The following is a 20,141-nucleotide window of genomic DNA, read 5'->3' on the forward strand; positions in this document are numbered from 1 at the left end:
AGAGCCCACTGGTAGAAGACATTGGTTAAATGGCTACTGCCACTGTCTCAAGACACCACAAGGCGCAGGTGTTCTGGGACCCTGGGTGCATGGGATCTATTGACGGCTTTGTCATGGAGCCAGAAAAGCAGAATTGAGGTTGGCTGGAGCTTCCTCTGGAAACTCTGGGAAATGGTCATAACCACTGTAACCAGGGCTGTTACTTAGGCTATTATTTGGTTTGTCAGGGACCCAGAGGCCAAGAACCCAGCTGTTCATACAACTAAATGTGAAACGCAAGGTTGACACAGAGGAGGATGCTCAAACAATTGTGCACCAAGGTAATATTTCCACTAAGAAGCCTGTCATTGTGCATGAGTTTGGTTCTGCACCAATTTTATCTGCCCAAGAAATGAAGGCAGAATGGTTGGGTTAGGGTGCTTTAGAGATGGGTCCAGGAAAGGGCGAGCCGGCCCGGCTCGCTTGCAGGTGAGCATGGGTTTATATCTGCCCTCCATCAGGGCGGGGTTGCTGGGAGAAAAATGTTCCTCTCCACATGTTGGCCAACATAGCAAGGCTGTCTATAGTGTCAGACTGTTCCTAGGCCAAACCTAGGAGTGCAAAGTAGCTGTTGCCAGTTTTTGAGTCCTTTAATCATAATATTGGGGCCCAAAAGCCCAGCCGCTCCCTTGGGTGTCCCCAGACCCCTTCCGTGATTGTCCTTTCACTAATTGGAGTCCTATTGGGTCCTTCCACCAACTCCTGCCTACAGTCTTGTCTCCTTTCTGTCATTAAAACCTTCCCGTAGAGCATTCCCTTAGCACAATGCTCGCCATCTTGCCAATGCCTCCCAGTCCTGACTGCACGAGGAATCACCCAGAGATCTCATTTAAAATGTCAACACCTGAGCCCCGCCCGGAGGGCCTGTTGATCTAGTTCTTGGAAGCAGAGCTTGGGAGCCCATATGTCACCCACTGCTTGGCTGGTTCTGGTTTGTAGTTGGGTCTGGGGACTCAGCTCTAGCAGACCAGGGAGATAACAAGCTCCAGTTAAGTCAGCCAATCCCACTAGCTGACTCAGGAGCACTTTTCCTAGAAAACAGAAGTCCTTGTGCCAGTTAAAAATCTCGGAGGACCTTCCAGAGCGGGGTCATTGGAGATCTCAGCCTGGTGGTCTGGGCAGTGTAGGAGGGACACATGGACGGACTGGAAAAGCTTGGCTCTTTCTCAAGCCAATGCTGATTAAGGGATTCGTCTGTGGGGTATAGATGGCAAACGAGTGGGGACGTTGTGATGTCATTTCTGTGTGTGTGTATCCATCTCCCTCCCCTCAGTGACCTAGAGTACCATGAAGTGGAAACTCAAAGAATTCTGGTATCTGCTGGGTGTGGGATAGGATGAAGGATTGGTCATATTTTAGGTACTGGTTCATTTTGGACGGAAATGGGAGTTGAGAGACACTCCTGTAGAAATAACTTGGAAAATTCTCATTAAAATTAATGATGATGATAATAAAACAACTTAGTGCTTTCCACTTGGCTTTGTGTACTGGATGATTTAAAGCAACAGTGATGCAGCCGGGCACGGCTGGCCAGTGCTGGCAGCCCCCACCCCACCCCAAAACAACTCCTGACTAGCCTAACTAGCCATTCTATGCACCCAATACTTTAATTTGCACCTTCTATTCATTCACTCCTAACCTGGTGACACCCCCTAGATTACTGATCTCTGCGGTTCAATTTCTTCATCTCCATAAACCATAGAAACGCCTAGGGAATCCCAGTGTGTGAGAATTCCATCTCTCTCTCTCTCTCGCTTTCCACCTGGCACCTGGAAATAGCCCAGACGTGATGATCGCAAAATGATACAGAACAGAATATATTTTTCTAGACTTCACTTCCTAGCACAACACGAGTAGTGAAACAAGCCTCTGAAGCTGTGTCTCTGACAGGGCAGAGTCGGAATGCATGCTCTGTGTCTGTCTTATTTGTGTTTCCAGGCAGCCAGCCTGTTTGTATTCTATATAACATACATGGCACTCTCCCTTCCTTAACTCCGTTCTCCACACTTCCCACACACTAGCTTTTTATTTTTATTTTTTTAGTTAAAAAGAGTGCTGTGCTTCTTGCTGTTTTCGTGTTCACATTAGAGGAACAGCAGCATGCTGTCAGGCAGGGGTGGCTGGTAATAGACTCCGGATAACAAGCACCCAGCTCATCCTGGGGCTTCCTCAGGAAACAGAACTGGATGATGGAAGAAAGAATGTCAGGGTTCAGAGAGGAATGTCTCAGCTAGCCCATCACATAAACATTAAAAATAAAATTAGAATACATACCGTATGATTCCTCAGCTGGAGAAGCAAAATAAATGGAAAAAATTATCCCCAAGCCGTAACAGCTTGACTCCAAAGAATGACTTCTCTCCTCTCACCGGTGGCAGCGTCCTTCCCAAACATTGCCCTCGTAAGTGTCCAGGAACCAGGACCTGGAGGCCCTCAGAATCTCTCCCTCAGGCCAAGGCAGGCAATTACATCAGCCCAGGGGTTTGGTTTCAAGTTGTCAGGGGTCAGTGGTGCAGGTCACTCAGTTCCCAGGGTCCTTCCTGAGAATTGGTGCTGGGAATAAGTAGGATGGATAGAACATCCACTTGGGATGTCTAGCATCGATTTGGATGTTGGCACCAGGAGCCAAGTCACCTAGTTTCAAAGTCCTACAACTTACTAGGACTCTGAATTACATAACCTCTTGGTGCCTCAACTTGCTTATCTGTGGAATAGGAGTAAGATAGAATCCACTGGATAGATGCATTGGGAAGCATAACAAACTTAATGCATGTAAACTCTGTTGTTTTTTTTTTTTTTTTTTTGGTGGAGATTGGGATTTTCCATGTTGGCCAGCCTGGTCTCAAATGCCTGACCTCAGGTGATCCACCCGCCTTGGGCTCCCAAATTGCTGGGATTATAGGCGTGAGCCACCGTGCCCAGCCCCACTTTTCTTTTCTCTCTCTTTTTTTTTTTTTTTTTAGACAGAGTGTTGCTCTGTCGCCCAAGCTCTAGAGTGCAGTGGAGTGATCTTGGCTCACTGCAACCTCCACATACCGGGTTCAAGCGATTCTCCTGCCTCAGTCTCCTAAGTAGCTGGGATTGCAGGCACATGCCAACATGCCCAGCTAATTTTTGTTTTGTTTTTTTTTGTATTTTTAGTAGAGATGGGGTTTCACTATGTTGGCCAGGCTGGTCTCAAACTCCTGACCTTGTGATCCGCCCACCTCGGCCTCCCAAAGTGCTGGGATTACAGGCTTCAGCCACTGCATCTAACCTAATGCATGTAAATTCTTGTAACAGTGCTGAGCACAGATACGTAACACTGTTAGTCGCTAATAGTATGTTTAGCATTTTAGAGACTCTGCACCCCATTTTATTAAGAAGCAACTTTCTATAATCTGCCAGGGGTTGGCAGCCCAGAGTCCACTCTGCTCCCATGTTCTGTGGGATCCTCAATCTTCCAGATCCCACACTGTTGTTCTGTAAACTGGGAAAAATAATGCCCGGCTTATGTGTGGGTTTCCTTGGATTGCCATGAAGATAACATTAGATGCAAAATGCCCATAGTTTTAAGCAGATCTCACAAGTTATAATTTTTCTGCTCTGGGTCTCTGATACATCTTTTTTTCCTCTGGCCAAGTGGATCAAATCCCATTTTGTTATTCAGCCATCAGATCGGATTGCAGAAGCTCAGATACTGAGATGTTAACTCTTTGGACTGCACCATCATTCAGCTCACCAGGCACTGTATTATTTGGGCAATTAGAAATCTCTTGAGTTTATTATAGAATCCCATGTTAAATACATGGTTTTAGACGTGGTGTCTCTGCTGTGATGTATAACAAATAGCAAATACATCACCTCTCACCATCTGACATGGTGCAGAGTTACTTGCTAGTTGTTGGTATATTGTGCGCTTCCTAGCTCTGGAATGAATGAACACTTCGTTTATTCCAGGGACTGGTTTAATTCACTCCTGTGTCTACAGCACCTAGCAAGTGGCCTGACACATAATCCTCTCTCAAATAGCTATTGAATGAACGGCTGACTCACAACTCAACTGAAACACAAGCACCTTCTCATCGACAGGTTGAAAGCTTCAAGGAGAAGAAACAGTGTTGCTTTAGTTGAGAATGCAAACAGTTAGATACTTAGATAATTTTCATAGTGTAAGAGCTACATCCTGTAGGGGCACAAGGAGGCCCGGGACCTGGGTCCCATTTGCAGACAGTTGAAAATCTAGTTGGGGAAATGAGTGAAAGGAAAACCGGGACAAGATGGGGAAACAGTAAATGCCAAATCAGAGCTCTCTGAGTGGAGTTAGGTCAAAGAGGAAAAGCAGATGGAAGAGGAAAGGGGAGAAAAGACATAGACAGACTGGGTAAGGCTTATGCGTAGCAGTGGGGTGGGCTCCTGTCCGTAAAGGATGAGTGTGATTTCAGTAGGAAACAAGGGACAAGCAGCCCAGAAGGGGGAACATGGAGCGATGTGCGTTCAGCCCCACCTGAGCAGGGCATGCGGCCTGACAACATCAAACCTCGCTGCACCTGGGGGAAGAGGACGAAGGCAGGGGACTTGCAGCCAGACCAGGAAGCATCTCTGTGGGGCTGGCCAAGGTGTTTGATTGACGTTGCCCAGACTTGCTGATGGTAAGAATCACTTGTCCAAAAAATACAAAAAACAAGACATTTAAAAAAAACTTCTTGGGCACTCATGGAGTCTGATGTTCAAGGGCAGGAAGCATTCAGTATGAGAGAAAGATGAAGACAGGAAGACTCAGCCAGCCTGCTCATTCCACTTTCTTCTGCCTGCTTTGTTCTAGCCATGCTGGCAGCTGCTTAGATGGTGCCCACCCAGGCTGGATGCAGTGGCTCACGCCTGTAATCCCAGCACTTTGGGAGGCCAAGGTGGCCGAATCACTTGAGGTCAGGAGTTTGAGGCCAGCCTGGCCCGCAGTGAAACTCTGTCTCTACCAAAAATTAGCCGGGGTTGGTGGCACACACCTGTAATCCCAGCTACTCTGGAGGCTGAGGCAGGAGTATGACTTGAACCCAAGAGGCGGAGGTTGCAGTGAGCTGAGATCATGCCACTGCACTACAGCTTGGGTGACAGAGCAAGACTCTGTCTCAAAAAAAAAAAAAAAAAAAAAGATGGTGCCCACCCAGCTTGAGGATGGGTCTGCCTCTCCCAGTTCACTGACTCAAGTGTTAATCTCCTTTGGCAATACCCTCACAGACACACCCAGGAAAAATGCTTTGCATCCTTCAATCCAATCAAGTTGACACTCAATATTAATCATCATAGGGACTATTCCAGGCTCATTGAACCAGAATCTTCAGGATTCTCCTTTGAAAAATTCAACCAGTCAGTCAATCAAGACAAATAGCCCAGGCAAGTTTGGGAAGTACACGGCATAGGTGATGAACAGACATGGACAGCTTGGAGCAGAGATATGATTTGACAAATGTTGTGTCTTAGGAAGAGTAATAGGGAGGCGATTTGGAGGTGGGGAATGGTGGAGGAGACTGGAGATTGGAAATCAGTTACAAGGCTACTGAGAAAATCTAAGTGGGTAGAAGTAAGGGCTGAAGCCATGGAAGCTGCCACGGGTCTAAAGTCAACGGGATGCTGTGAGTGAGACCCAATATGGAATGGACAACCGGTGGGACGCAACAGAAGAGAGAGAGATAGCAAGTCATTTAATGACTGGGAGGCTGCAGGAAGGGTGGAAGCATACATAGAAAGAGTAAATTTCAGGCAGGGCACGAACTATACAGCAAGGTGATGGCCTTGGTCTCAGAGAAGTTGTGGTTCTTATAATAATGGGTGTTCCTTTGGAAGACTAAGAAATTGAATTTGTAGGACTGGGGTGTTGGAGAGAGTCAGGCCTGGAGATTAGAAATGACCATTTTCTGGAGATGGGGTAGGATAGTATAGTTTACCTACAAACCATGCTGGGGTTTGGGCACCGATCCCTGCAGTTTAAAATCCACGTATAGCTTTTGACTACCCCAAAACCTAACTAACTACTAATAGCCTCCTGTTGACTGAAAGTTTTATTGATAACATAAACAGTCACTTATTACATCTTTTCTATGTTATATGTATTATATACAGCATTCTTACAATAGAATAAATTAGAGAAGAGAAAATGTTATTAAGAAAAGATATTTACTATGTATTAGGTGAAAGTGGATCATTATAAGGGTCTTCATCCTCATCATCTTCCCATAGAGTCTCAGTGGGGGCAGAGGTGGAGGAGGTGGAAGGGGAGGCAAGCGAGGCAGGCACATTGGGTACAACTTTTACTGAAAAAAATTCACATATAAGTGTGCAGTTTAAACCCGTGTTGTTCAAGGGTCAACTGAATATTTGCAACAAAACTGTCAGCCAAGCTGAGAAAAATGAAGAAAGAAAAAGGTAAAGTGCTACTCAGGCTGCAGTTTACACTAAGCCTGTGCAGGAAAGGAAAGCATCTAAAACTGCTGATCCAGCCCAAATCATGCTGTGCCCACAGCGGAGTCATATATATTTAGAGGCAGGCTGGTTTGACTTCATCTGGTGAGGATTACACCCCCCACTAGGGCTGGCATTGTGCCTTCATTCTCTCATTCATCAGCTAATTCCCTACAGGTTCTGTGTCCTGGACTTGTTTTGTTCAAAATACATCTTTTTTTCCCCCTCAGCAAAATAGAGCAGAGTTGACAAGAAGTTCTGATAATTACTCCCTAAACAATAAATCACTATGCTGTTGAACTGTGTTAACTCTACGTGGGACGTGAATGTGTTTCAAGGGAAACCCTCTCAAGACAAATGGCACCAAGTGCTGTGATAACAGCTTCAACAGACATGCAGACAGGGCTGCTTCAGGCCCTGTGCTGACTGCCAGGCTGGCAGGAACTTTCAGAAACGGCCGCAGTAGGAATGCTGGAGAAAGGGAGCCTTGCTCCTCAATCTGCTGCTCTTTGTCCTTGGAAGAAGTGGAGGAGATGAACACAGGAAGGGAGGGTGCTCAGTTTTCACCCACTTGCTCATTCATTCATTCCTCAGGCCCAGGATGGCACCCAGTTGTTGCAAGCCCTTGTGGGTGACCTGTATTCCCAGCCATCATCTCAGTCCGCCCTGACCACTGTTTCCTTTGCTATTCAGGATGCTAATTCTTGCAAATATCACCCTTTCACTCAAATTTTATTGAGCACCTACTATTCTATAGGTGCAATGGAAAGTGCTGGAATATGGAAATGACTATCTTGGTGCTTGTCCTCAAGGAATATACAAACTAGTGGGGGAGATAGCTGTTTATATAAATAAATTTTTAAAAAGACTCTCATTTGATCTAGGTAGAAGCAGCACCAAGGTCCAATGTTTGAAGAATCAAGGGAGGCTTCCTAGAGCAGAATGTAGTGAATGGGACTTTGAGGGAGAGCAGGAGGCATAGCACCACAAGCAGCATGGTCCACTGGGGAAACAGTAGTTGTTTAGAGGATAAATGGATAGAGTACCAGTGGCATGGTTTTATTATTTTATTTTATTTTTAAATTGTATTCCCTTCTGTATGTGGTTTTACCATTCTTGTGGTCACTTTGCCATTAAATGACTTCTTCTCCTGCCTATGCTAGGTCCCACCAGTTATCCATTTTATGTTGGGTTTTGTTCACAGCACCCTGGGAATTAATGTAGGGGGTACTAGAGTTGGGAAGCAGCAGAGAGCATGAGAGTTTGAATGGATTCTTGCAATTCCCTTGTTAAAATCTTTAAGCAGCAGACTGACAAGATCATATGTGCAACTTAGAGAGACCTCTCTAGCATGAGAATGAAATAACAGTAACAAGAGGCAAGAGAGAGAGAGAACCATTCAAAAACACCATTTGTTCACACATTCATTGAACAAATATTTTTTGAAGGCCTACTCTGTGCCAGGAGACAGGCTAGGTGCTAGGGATATAGCTGTGACCCAAACAGTTTACAAGTTAGTGGGAAAGTTGGGTTTAAATAAATAGACACCGAAGTAAATACATATTTATAATCTGTGGAGTGAATGGAATTCCACGATGCTATAAACAAGTATGGCAGGGTGTTTCATTTCAATGGGTGATCAGGGCAAGGCCTTTTTAAGGAAATGGCATTTATCTGAGACCAAAAGAATACATAGAATTTAACCTGCTGTCTTTCAAAGAAAGACTGGAAGCAGAGAAGCTAATTGGGAAGCTAGTTCAGTTATCCCTGGCGAAGGAGAGGGAATGATGTTGGAAATGTAGGGAAGACAGCTGATTGGAGAGGTCTTTTTGGAGATGCAGAGTTGGCAAGCCTACTGCAATCTGTTGAGAAGAGATGAGGGTATGAATCAATTCAGAGGAAGATAGCGTGGATTTCAAAGAGGTTTGGAGAGGAAAATCCATAGGACTGCATGAAGAATAGTGTGGAGACTGTGTCAGGGAGGGTGAAGCCTAGGATGATTTCTGGTTTTCTGGCTCAGTAACTTGGACAGACAGAGGCACAAGGAACCATACGTGGTGGTAGGAGTTGATGACTATTTCAGTTTTGAGATGTGTCTGAGATGCCTGTGGCACATCCAGGGAGATAAGTCTACACAGCATACAGGTGTGGCCTGGGCTGGGTAGCATATAGGAACCAATCAAAGTACAAAAGTGGATGAGTCCAGAATGTGTGTGTAGGATCCAACAAAACCATTGCCGAGCCATGTACCTGAAATGTGAACTGATCCTATGTTACTGAGTGACACTCTTCCATCAGACATGAAGACAAGAGACAGACAAGAATGGTGGCAAATTAATAATTGCATCTCAATGCCTTTTTTTAATGCCCCAAATTACTCGAAGTTTCAATTTAATGCAATTTCATTCTGTTCATTTAAAGTCCATTATCCAGTTAGCAATGGTTCTCTCTGGGGCTTGAGATTGGGAAGAGGTGATTGAGGGGAACATTTCACTTACGTTATAAACATTTTGTTTTCAAAAAAATTTATTTTGCAGCAACCAAATAGTTCTTATATAAGCAACAGATAAACAGGGTACTTTAAAATATTTGTTTACAATAAAATTGGGCTTCCCTTCATATGTTAAATAAAACTTATATGCCAGAAAAGTGTGAAAGGAAAATAGGATCTTGGGACCCCAAACTCACTATGCCAAAGGAAAAGTTAAGCTTGGGAATGAGTCATGCAAAAACTGCCTTCTTTCTGTCCCCAAACAGATAGCTGTACTTTCACATGTTTTCTTTCTCTTACATAAAATGTACATTTATTGAGCGTGAGAGGAATGCATAATTGACTTTTTGCTCTACTCCCTTTCTTTTCAAATACAAAATGTAGATTCATGGAGTGCTAATCAGAGCCTCACAAGAATGGAACCAGTTGCCTCATTACTTACTCTGCCTTCTTATTATTTTTTTCTTTTTTCTTCCACTCTTTCTTGCTCTTTCCCCTTTAAATATTAAAGTTCTCAAAACCCTTTTTGGAAAAAGCAAAGGATACGGGTCCTACCACGACTTGTGTTTCTTTTTCCCAGGTACATCCTCAACACGGGCAAAATAAACCTATAAATCGATTGAGATCTGCCTCAGTCACTTTTTGGTTTACAAAAGTGTGTACTGTTATAGACTTTTCGCACACTTTTTTTTCTTTAAAAAAAAAAAAAAATTACTCCTCCTCACCCCATCAGATGTTCCACCCATGACTTGGCCACTGTAAATGAGTTCTGGAGAAGTGGAGGTGGCAGGGGAAGCAAGGACTGAAGATGCTCAAACACTGGGCTGCAAGCACACCAGGGTCCTGCTCACAGCTAAGGCCTCGCTTAGGGCCATCCTTCTCTTCAAAAACAGACTGAAACACATGGAGGGTTTTCTCTGAAGCCACAGGTTGTAGAAGTCCTTGGGTGACAGGTGATTGACTGGAAGTGGAGGGGTGTAGGAGATCCTGAAAGTGGTGAGTGTTGCACAGATTCCATCTTTTCTCAAACCCACGAGTGTCTGCTACATATTGATGATGACTTTGCAAATAACACTTCTCGGTTGTCTCTGTGTGTTTAAGTGGCACGTTGAAAAACAAGACAAAGGCTCGTGAAAGTGCATGTAATAATTTCTTTTCTAATGAACCCTGGAGAACATTCAGACTTTTTCTTCTTTAACTGTGACTTATTGATCCGTTTATGACTCAGGAAAACTTACCCACTGGATTCAGTTCCCTGACTCTGCTCATGTTGGTCGTTGTCTTCTTCCTGGGGTCAAGGATTGCTTTGATGATCTCACTTCTTCTACAAATGCAGGGGGGCTATTAAAAGATCACGGCTGATTACAGAGTTCCTTTTGCTGTGACTAGCATTCAGTCACATTCTTAGGAAAAGACCAAAATGTGCTAATGAGATTTTTCAAATAAGCAAGATAAAAGGAGTTTTTGCAGAGAGGAAGTTAAGAGTTAGATTTAATTGAATAAAAGGGATAGGAGAAGCAGGGGGTGATCAGCTCTGGATTCACTGTGAGTCCAGGATTCTCGGATGTGACAGTTAACAGTGCCCTGCTTTAGTTCAATAGCACATTTTAAACGAAGATAAATGAAAGAAACCTCTTTAAAAGAAGATCAGGCTAAGAAAAAGGTATTCATTCTAATGAAAGCTGACTGTTCTGTTTGAGACATCTGCTTGTTTGGTGTCATCTTGCTGTACAGGGCCACAGTATGAGGCATGTAGGTCAGTAGTGGGAGGAGCAGTTGATGAGCTAAATGAGGCAAAAGCAAAGCCAGGCAATGGATTAACTGATTATTTGGGCATGTGTGCATCAGGCATTTAGTTCAACATACCTTAAATGTACATTAATCACTTAGCAATATCATCGGTGTGACACTGCTCTGGAAAACCAAGGCAGAGAGAGAAAAAATAAATCAAAGAATGAGCTACTTCTTCATCTACTAGAGAGATAAATTCACTCAAAATGACTTTTAGCCATTTCTAGAACTATTTCAAGTGAAGTGGGCTGCTTAGGAATTGAAGTAGATCAATTTAGAAGACTAGAAAAGGAGAAACTTGGACACTCTGTATTTTACCATTGCACGTAGGAGTCAAAGTCTCACTCCTGAGAGGCAGGCAGGTTGTGTTGAATAAGGTCAATGTCATGGGTAAACAACTAATTCTCTCTTTCTGATGATCCTGAATTTCTGTCACCTTCAATGATTCTGAATCCACATAGTTACTCTGGCACGTAGTTGGTTCAGGAACTTCAAGGTCTGGGTCTTACCGCAGAGGTCTTAGCAGCCTGGGGAAGTGCAGGTCCACTCAGTGCTGCAGACACTGGATGTTTCCATCTGACAAACTGTCTATTAGATGCTTCATGTAAAGTCACAAGGCCACATCAATTTTCCAAATTACAATCACTTGAACCCTCATCCTGCTCAGCTGCAGGACAAATTCTGCTCTCCAAGGGTATCTGGGAACCCTCAAGAATTTCTTAGATGTTCCCCTACTGGGGGAACCCACCCCCAATAATTCAATGTGAGTCCTTTTCCATTTTCCCCAAGTGTCAGCCGGTCTGAGAAATAAAGGGAAAGAGTACAAAAGAGAGAAATTTTAAAGCTGGGTGTCTGGGGGAGACATCACATGTCGGCAGGTTCCGTGATGCTCCCTGAGCCGCAAAACCAGCAAGTTTTTATTAGTGATTTTCAAAAGGGGAAGGAGTGCACAAACAGGGTGTGGGTCACAGAGATCACATGCTTCACAAGGTAATAAAATATCACAAGGCAAATGGAGGCAGGGTGAGATCACAGGACTGGGGCAAAATTAAAATTCCTAATGAAGTTTTGGGCATGCATTGTCGTTGATAACATCTTATCAAAAGACAGGGTTTGAGAGCAGACAACCGGTCTGACCAAAACTTATTAGGCAGGAATTTTCTTGTCCTAATAAGCCTGGGAGCACTATGGGAGACCAAGGCTTATTTCATCCCTTATCTACAACTGTAAAAGACAGACGTCCCTAGAGCAGCCATTTTAGAGACCTCCCCCTAGGAAGGCATTCTTTTTCTCAAGGCTGTTCCTTGCTGAGCAAAAGAATTCAGCAATATTTCTCCTATCTGCTTTTGAAAGAAGAGAAATACGGCTCTGTCCTGCCCAACTCTCAGGCAGCCAGACCTAATGGTTATCTCCCTTGTTCCCTGAACATCGCTGTTGTCCTGTTCTTTTTTCAAGGTGCCCAGATTTCATATGGTTTAAACAATTTGTGCAGTCAATGCAATCATCACAGGGTCCTGAGGCGACATTCATCCTCTGCTTACGAAGATGATGGGATTAAGAGATTAAAGACAGGTATACGAAATCACAAAAGCATTGACTGGAGAAGTGATAAATGTCCATGAAATCTTCACAATTTATGTTCAGAGATTGCAGTAAAGACAGGTGTAAGAAATTATAAAAGTACTAATTTGGGGAACTAATAAATGTCCATGAAATCTTCACAATTTATATTCTTCTGCCATGGCTTCAGCCAATCCCTCCATTTGGGGTCCCTGACTTCCTGCAACGTTCCCCAGTCTCTCTTGGTTGCCAGGCCAGCTGCCACCTAGTTCAGGACCACTGCTCAATCTGCTCTGCCTGTGGTTCACACCAGCTCTTCTGCAAGTTGCCTCCTGCAGAGAAAGCATTTCTGTGGTTGTTGTAGATTTTTCCTTTTTCTCAGTTTTCCACAGGTTGAGCGTCAATCTCTACTCCTCCAGAAAATGTTGCCAAGTCTCTCTCCTTGAGCCCCTTTCTGTTCTGCTTTGGGGAATCACCACACTAATAGCCCCGGGGGTCATAGACAAATCTTGGCTTTGACTAGGGGTGACATGGGTGCTCTTGCAGGCACCTTGCCTACCCATTGTCATCATCTTGACCAAGTGCAGACACTGTCTGGGCACTTGGCCTCTGCTGCTGCTGGCACCAGCCCCTCTTTTGACCTTGTTGTTGTGCCATTGTAGCCACCTGCACAGGACGAGGCAGGGCTGCCTCTTGCCCAGTTCAAGATGCACCTGCTCTTCTGGGCTCCCCCTTCTCTCCACCAGAGTAAGTTACAAAGGTTGTCTTCCTCCATTTTAGTGATTGCCCATCTGACCTCCCAGGAACTGAGGTGTAGGGCAGTCTGTGCTCTGAGTCTAAGCAGGCAGATCTCATCCCTCTCCTTTGGAGCCTCTTACTACATATATTTAGAGAATTAGGAAAATGCCAGCATAGAGCCAAGTGGTGGTTCAAGCTGTTCCCATGTTGTATGCCTCATGAGCCAAGATACCAATTTCTGCCTCTTTCAAAGCATATTGTAGTGTTCCATTTTTGGCAAGATTCTCTCCAGAGTCCTGTGTCATTTCCAAACAGTCTCATGAATCACCTGTGGCTTTAATCCACAAAGCAGCATATGCTAATTGCTACAGTCTCCGATAAGTGTAGGGTACAGTATCTGGGTCTTTAGCCTACGTTTATTCATCCCAGAGACATCAATTTATGCATTTATGCATCCATTGAAGAAGCATTTATTGTGAACTCTACTATGGACTAGACCAAGTGGTAAAGGAGGTGCAAATAGATTTGAGACATGGGTCATATCTTCCAGTAGCTTTCAATCCAGATGGCCAAGTTCACCTGTGAAACATCTGAAACTGTTTCTGCTTCCGTCCTCACTAGAGTGACCTTAGGCAAATCTTTTAAGTCCTCTGGGTCTCAGTTTCCTCATAGAAAAAACGGAATTAAAAACACCTGTCATGTATGTCTCTTTGAACTCTTGTGCAGAATAGGTTCAGACTATTTAATACCAGAAAGCAGAATTGGATCAAATGGCACAAAATGGCAGATTCTCCAATATAATCTCAGAAGAGATTAACTAACCATCCAAAGTAACCGCCATAAGTGTGCTGCCTGCTTTACAGTGAGCTCTTTGTGCTTGCAGGCATTCACACACAGTTGAGGTGGGTGCTTGCTAGAGATGCTGCAGTTGTGTTAGAAACTCAACTTCATCCCCCAAGATGCTGTGAAACATGTGAACGGATGTAACAATGCAGGGTGGTCTTGGTCTTTGGTTGAGTTTCTTTTTATTTAAAAGACATTCATTGGGCACCTACTATGTGCAAAACTCTGTGTGCTCTGCCCAGAGGGGATGAATAGGCAATGGTGGTGGAGTCTCTGTCCTTACAGAGGCAAACATTTTATGAGGAGATGGACGCACAAAGGTGTGAAAGAGTGAATCAAGTCAAAGAAAAGTGCAGAGAATGTGAGTGAGGACACCTGGAGCTCAAAACCTTGGGCTTTTACCCTGGAGTGTGAGTGCTGTGTTCTTCCCCATTATTCTGGAATCAAGGTTTATGAGAGGAGAAAGAATTCTACTGGGCTTTGGAGAAGGAAGGACATTGTAAGTACCAAAGTCAGTGAGCTAGACATGAAATGTGTTCTCAGATTGGAGACATATGGACACTATAAAAATATTTTGACCCTCTAAAATGGACATAAACTTTTTTTTATCATAAAGCTAGTTAAATACAGACAAAACTAAGGATAAATTTCTTAGGATTATGGTATAGCATATTTATAAATTATATATATGCTAACCCATGAAACCAAGAACATTCATGTTTTATTTAATTTGATTTGATGGGCATTGTTTTTCTGAACCTAAATTGCTAATAATAGACTTAAGAATGAGGTTTAGACATCAATTTGCCAAGTGTTGTTGAAGTAAATGGAAGAACTAAGATTTTTCAGGTTATTGGCCTGCAAAACCCTGTTCTTGCTCATCAAGGCAAGGACTAGTAAAAGAAGAAACCACTCAAGTGAAATAGGAGAATAATCCCGGTGTTAAGGAGTGTGGCAAACCTGTTGCCTCCTGCCATCCTTGGCATGTGCCTACTAGCAGGTAAGTCATGAGGCTCATCCACAGAATTAGTCAGATAAAAGCTAAACTCCCATATCTGGGTTACAGCAAAGCAGGGAGGGGAAGCTGATTAGCTTAATGCAATCATGAACACATCCAATATTAATGTGGGCTTGAAGAGGTTTGCAGTTAGTATTGCAGAAAATACATATTGAAAAAGAATAATGAACCTCTAATTACATAAGGCTTGGGTCTTATTTCTTAGAATAACAAAAGTGATCAGATGAGGATTTTTAGTGAATACTGACTGGCAACGTTTACAAAATAATAACAACCATTGTAATCACTGTGAATGAAGGCTATCTTGAATCCATTGAAAAACAATATGAGGCTACTCTTAAAAAGTTATAAGTTATTTAGAATATTTTTCTGCTATTGCACAGAATGTCATTGTTCAGAATTTTCTACAGGTTGACTTTGACTCTGACACTAAGACAGATAATGGAGTTTTTACCCTTCTGCCTAAAACTTTTCCAACCAATAATCTTAATTGACCTCTACTGTCTACCTCATGGCAGGAACCTGTCAACATTAAGAAAGAAATACAAGGCTTATTATGATTGTCCTCTTAAAATCTTACTGCAAAGAACACTATCTTTTCTTTACTGTTTTTTTTGTCCAAATTTCTTTGTTTTCCTTTCTTAGTAAGAGGGGCGGCTAGTCACTCCAATGTTTTGTGGCTGGCTGAAAATGTACTGTGAGCCATATTGAGGTTGTCATAACTTGGATAAAACATTGGCAATATCCCCTATTCAGCTCTTTAACTTGGATAATCATATGAGGATAGACTGAAGGAAGTGGCTTTGTTTTATTTGCAAAGGGAAGTCTGAAAAAAGAAAAAACGCAGTTCTCACAAATAAAACACAGATTGTATAGGTGGTAGTAAAATATGTCTTTAGTCTACACAAGAATCATTTTACCCGCAGCAGGAGAAACAAGTAAGGCTGGGAGACATCATAACTGCAGTGGTTGTAAAATAAAGCTAGCTTTGGATTTCATTACTAAAGATGAAAAGAAATTCGTAGAGGTGTAAAAATTGAGAAAACTGTCAAAAAGGACCCCACACCTCTCATCTTAAAATCCATGATTTATTTAGAAAGTTCTTTCATTTCTTCAAGGAACTGATAAATCCTAGGCCCTGTAAACTGTTCCAGAGCAGAAAGAAGTAAGCTTTCCTCTTCTAACCTGATGTCCGCTTAACCCTCTTGCCAACAAGGCAAACACAAATGGGAAAACTACCCAATCCAATCCACCTTGAAACATAAAAGCAAACGTCTTTAATACAGTGGCAGCAGATAAATAGGTGTGTATTTTTAAAAGTAACATTCAAAGGTCAGTTTCCAGGAATGTAAGGACGGTTTAACATGAAAAAATCTATTAATATAGTATGCTCTTTTAATAGATCAAATGATGAAAAATTATATGATTGTCTTTATATATGAAAAGATAGTATTTAACACATATGCAGGGCTAACAATTCTTATTAAAACAGATGGAAAGATGCCTTGTAGTAACATATGAGATAAAACCACAATACATTCATGTTATATGTATGTCTGTCACATATATGCATACATCATACTCCATATGTACTCCATATGTATCATAAACAATCTTACGTGTCATAAGACACATATGTCTTATCACTGCATTGAAACAATGGCCAATGTCATGTTTGATGGCGCAATATGAGAATAGAGGACTTTTCTCAACATCATCTAACATTGTTCTGGAAATGCTTTAATAAAATTAGGAAAAATTCAGAATCAGAGTGCTATACCCTGGTAAGACAAAGACAGTTTATATTTTCAGATACTATGTTTACTACCAGGAAAACCCGACACAATCTAGTGGAAAAACTCTTCGAAACAACAGAAAAACTAAGTAAGCCATCTGGTTACAATATGAGTATACAAAAAGCAAAAATGTTTTCACTTATAAATTAGTATAAAATATCTCAGACATATAGAACAAAAAAGAAAACCATAGAAACACTTGTGGACCCACTATCCAGTTTAAGAAATTAAACATTGCCAATGCGGTTGAAGCCCTGCATGTTCCTCTCCTGATCACATTCTTCCCTTAGAGGTAATCCTTATTGTGAATTTGGTGTTGATCATTTTCATGCACTTTTTAATACATTTTAAAATATGGGCTAGACATGGTGGCTCACACCTGTAATCCCAGCATTTTGGGGGGCAAAGGTGGTAGGATCACTTGAGGCCAGGAGTTTGAGACCATTCCTGGTGATATGGTTTGGCTTTGTCTCCACCCAAATCTCTTCTTGAATTGTAGCTCCCATAATTCCCACATGTTGTGGGAGGGACCCAGTGGGAGGTAATTGAATCATGGGGGCAGTTTCCCCCATACTGTTCTCACGGTAGTGAATAAATCTCTTGAGATCTGATGGATTTATAAGGGGAAACCCCTCTTGCTTAGCTCTCATTCTCTCTTGCCTGCCCCCATGTAAGACGTGCCTTACCCAGTCTCAGGTATGTCTTTATCAGCAGCATGAAAACAGACTAATACACCCAGCAACATAGTGATGCCCTGTCTCTACAAAAATACAAAAGTACAAAAACCACAAAATTAGCCAGAAGTGATGGAGCACATCCGGGAGGCTGAGGCCAGAGGATCACTTGAGCCCAGAAGTTTGGAGTTGCAGTGAGCTATGATCATGCCGCTGCATTCCAGCCTGGGTGACAGAGTGAGACCCTATCTCAGAAAAATAATAAATAAAAAATTTTAAAAATGTATGTCTTCTTAAATTTCATTGGCTGTTTGGTTGCTGTCTCATGGAAATGGCATTCTACTGGAAGGGTTCTTCCTTGGCCTGCCTGTTTCAATCAGCGCTGAATTTGTGGGATTCACCTGAGTGGGTGCGGGGGACTCTAGCACATCATTGCCTTTCTATGAATTATTATAGTGTATGAATAGAGCTCTATTTATCCCATTATTTGCTGTCATGAGCATTCATGTATACATCTCTTTGTCACAAGTTTTTCTCCAGATCCCAGGGATCTAGAGTATATACCAGGGACTAAGAAGAATTCCATATCTTCTCTTTTCTAGACAGAGCCCACAACTCTGAGTTCATGTTCCAACCAGCAGTGCACACAAGCTCTCACAGCCTCACACCCTCCCCCAAACACTTGCTCTTGACAATCAACATTTTACGATATCAACAAATAAATATGCACGAAGTACAATGAAAACAGAAGATTCCATTTGCAATCGCAGTGATAAAAGTTTTAGAAATAAAATTAGCAAATGTGGTATAGAATTTATGTGAAGAAAACAAAAATGTTTCTTTAAAGAGTATGAACAAAGACTTGAGGAAATAAAAAGTGATACATTTTCCTTAGGTGCAAAGACTCTAAATAGAAAATAAAAAATTTTAAATCTTAAACAATCATGGCTACTTTCCCATATGTATTTTTTTCTGTTACACTTATGAAAAGTATAACAGAAAAAAGTATGTTCCCATATATTTTTTTCTGTTATACTTATGAAAAGTATAACAGAAAAAAGTATGCATATGGGAAAGTAGCCATGATTGTTAAAGAAATGGGAAAGAGGGTGAAACAAGTACTACCAGATACTAAGTTATTTTATTACACACTTAAAACAGTACAGTGCTCATGCAAGAAAATGAGACTGGCCACTGAAACCAAGCGTGGTGGCTCTTACCTGTAGTCATAGCTATTCTGGAGGCTGAGGAGGGAGGATTGCTTGCACCCAGGTGTTTGAGGCCAGCCTGGGCAACATAGAGAGATGCCCCATCTCTAATTAAAAAAAAAAAAAGATTGGTCACTGAAGTGGTGGCTCTAGAAAAAACCTCAAGCTTAATACAAATAAAAAAAGTGGCATCTTAAATCATTGGGAAAAAGATATATTTTATAAATGTATTGGGTTTTTGGCTAATAAATTAGAAATAAACAAATCTGAATTCTTACTTCACAATGTACACACACACTATTCAGGGTAATTAAATACTTTAATTTAAAAAATAAAATTAAAATGATTGAATAAACTTCTTGGTGATCATGTCTATGATATTGGGCACAAAATCAGAAACCAGTAAGGAGAGATTTGACTACACCAAAATGCAAATCTTTGGTTCAATGACTATATATATATATATGACTATATATATACTCTTGCTACCTCAGAATCAAGAGTGCTGGCCAGTAGCTACTTAATGTAAATTTGTGTAAATGGTCACATAAGTTTTGTAGTTAAAAACAAACAAGAAGAAAGAAATGTATATCTTGAAGATTGAAAGAAAATCTTTTGAGAACTTTTATATTTTATCCTTAGCAAACTTTAAGGTTATGACTAAGTACTAATTATTAAAATAAATGCATAATAAACTCTTGTTGATCAATTTTTGACATAATTTTTCTTCTAAAATATGTATGAACAACAACTATTAAGCACCTACTGTGTGCAGGCACTTTGCAGATACTGAGGACAGCAAAGAATGAACAAAATAAAGGCTTACCCATGTGGAACTCAGTTTCTAGAGGGGAAGACAGATGAAGCAAATCAACAGAGGTAAGTGCTTGAGGCACTGTAGATGCAGGTGAAGAATATTGAGAGCTGGTGAGAAGGGATGCGCTCTCTGAAAGGGAAGCAGAGGGAGGACCTTTGGGAAGTGAGGGTAGATCCCTAGGGGAAGAGAGCTCTAGGCACAGGGAACAAGTGGTGAAAAGACCATGAGCCAGGGTCATGCCTGACGTGTTTGAGGAACAGCAGCAGGGCCCATAAGGCTGGACCAGAGCTATGGAGACAAACAGGAACATGCACAGCAAACTGAGGAGCCTGCAAGGAGAGGCAAGTCAAGAGGATTGGTCAACTGGACACCAAGTGGAAGAAGCATTTCGGGAAGCAGAGAGATAAGTTAATGCTGAGAGGTCAAATCCACAAGGACTGAGAAAGACCATTGCACTGGCAGCCTGGAAGTCATCCAGGAGGTCATTGGACGAGGGCAGCTTCCCTGGAGAGGTGACAAAGAAAGCGTTCGTGCAGAGCAAGATGGCCGAATAGGAACAGCTCCAGTCTCCAACTCCCAGCGCGAGCGACACAGAAGACCGGTGATTTCTGCATTTTCAACTGAGGTACTGGGTTCATCTCACTGGGGAGTGCTGGACGATCGGTGCTGGTCAGCCGCTGCAGCCCGACCAGCCAGAGCTGAAGCAGGGCGAGGCATTGCCTCACCTG

The sequence above is a fragment of the Mandrillus leucophaeus genome, unplaced genomic scaffold (assembly GCF_000951045.1).
Source record: "Mandrillus leucophaeus isolate KB7577 unplaced genomic scaffold, Mleu.le_1.0 Scaffold188, whole genome shotgun sequence".
Classification (NCBI taxonomy): Eukaryota; Metazoa; Chordata; class Mammalia; order Primates; family Cercopithecidae; genus Mandrillus; species Mandrillus leucophaeus.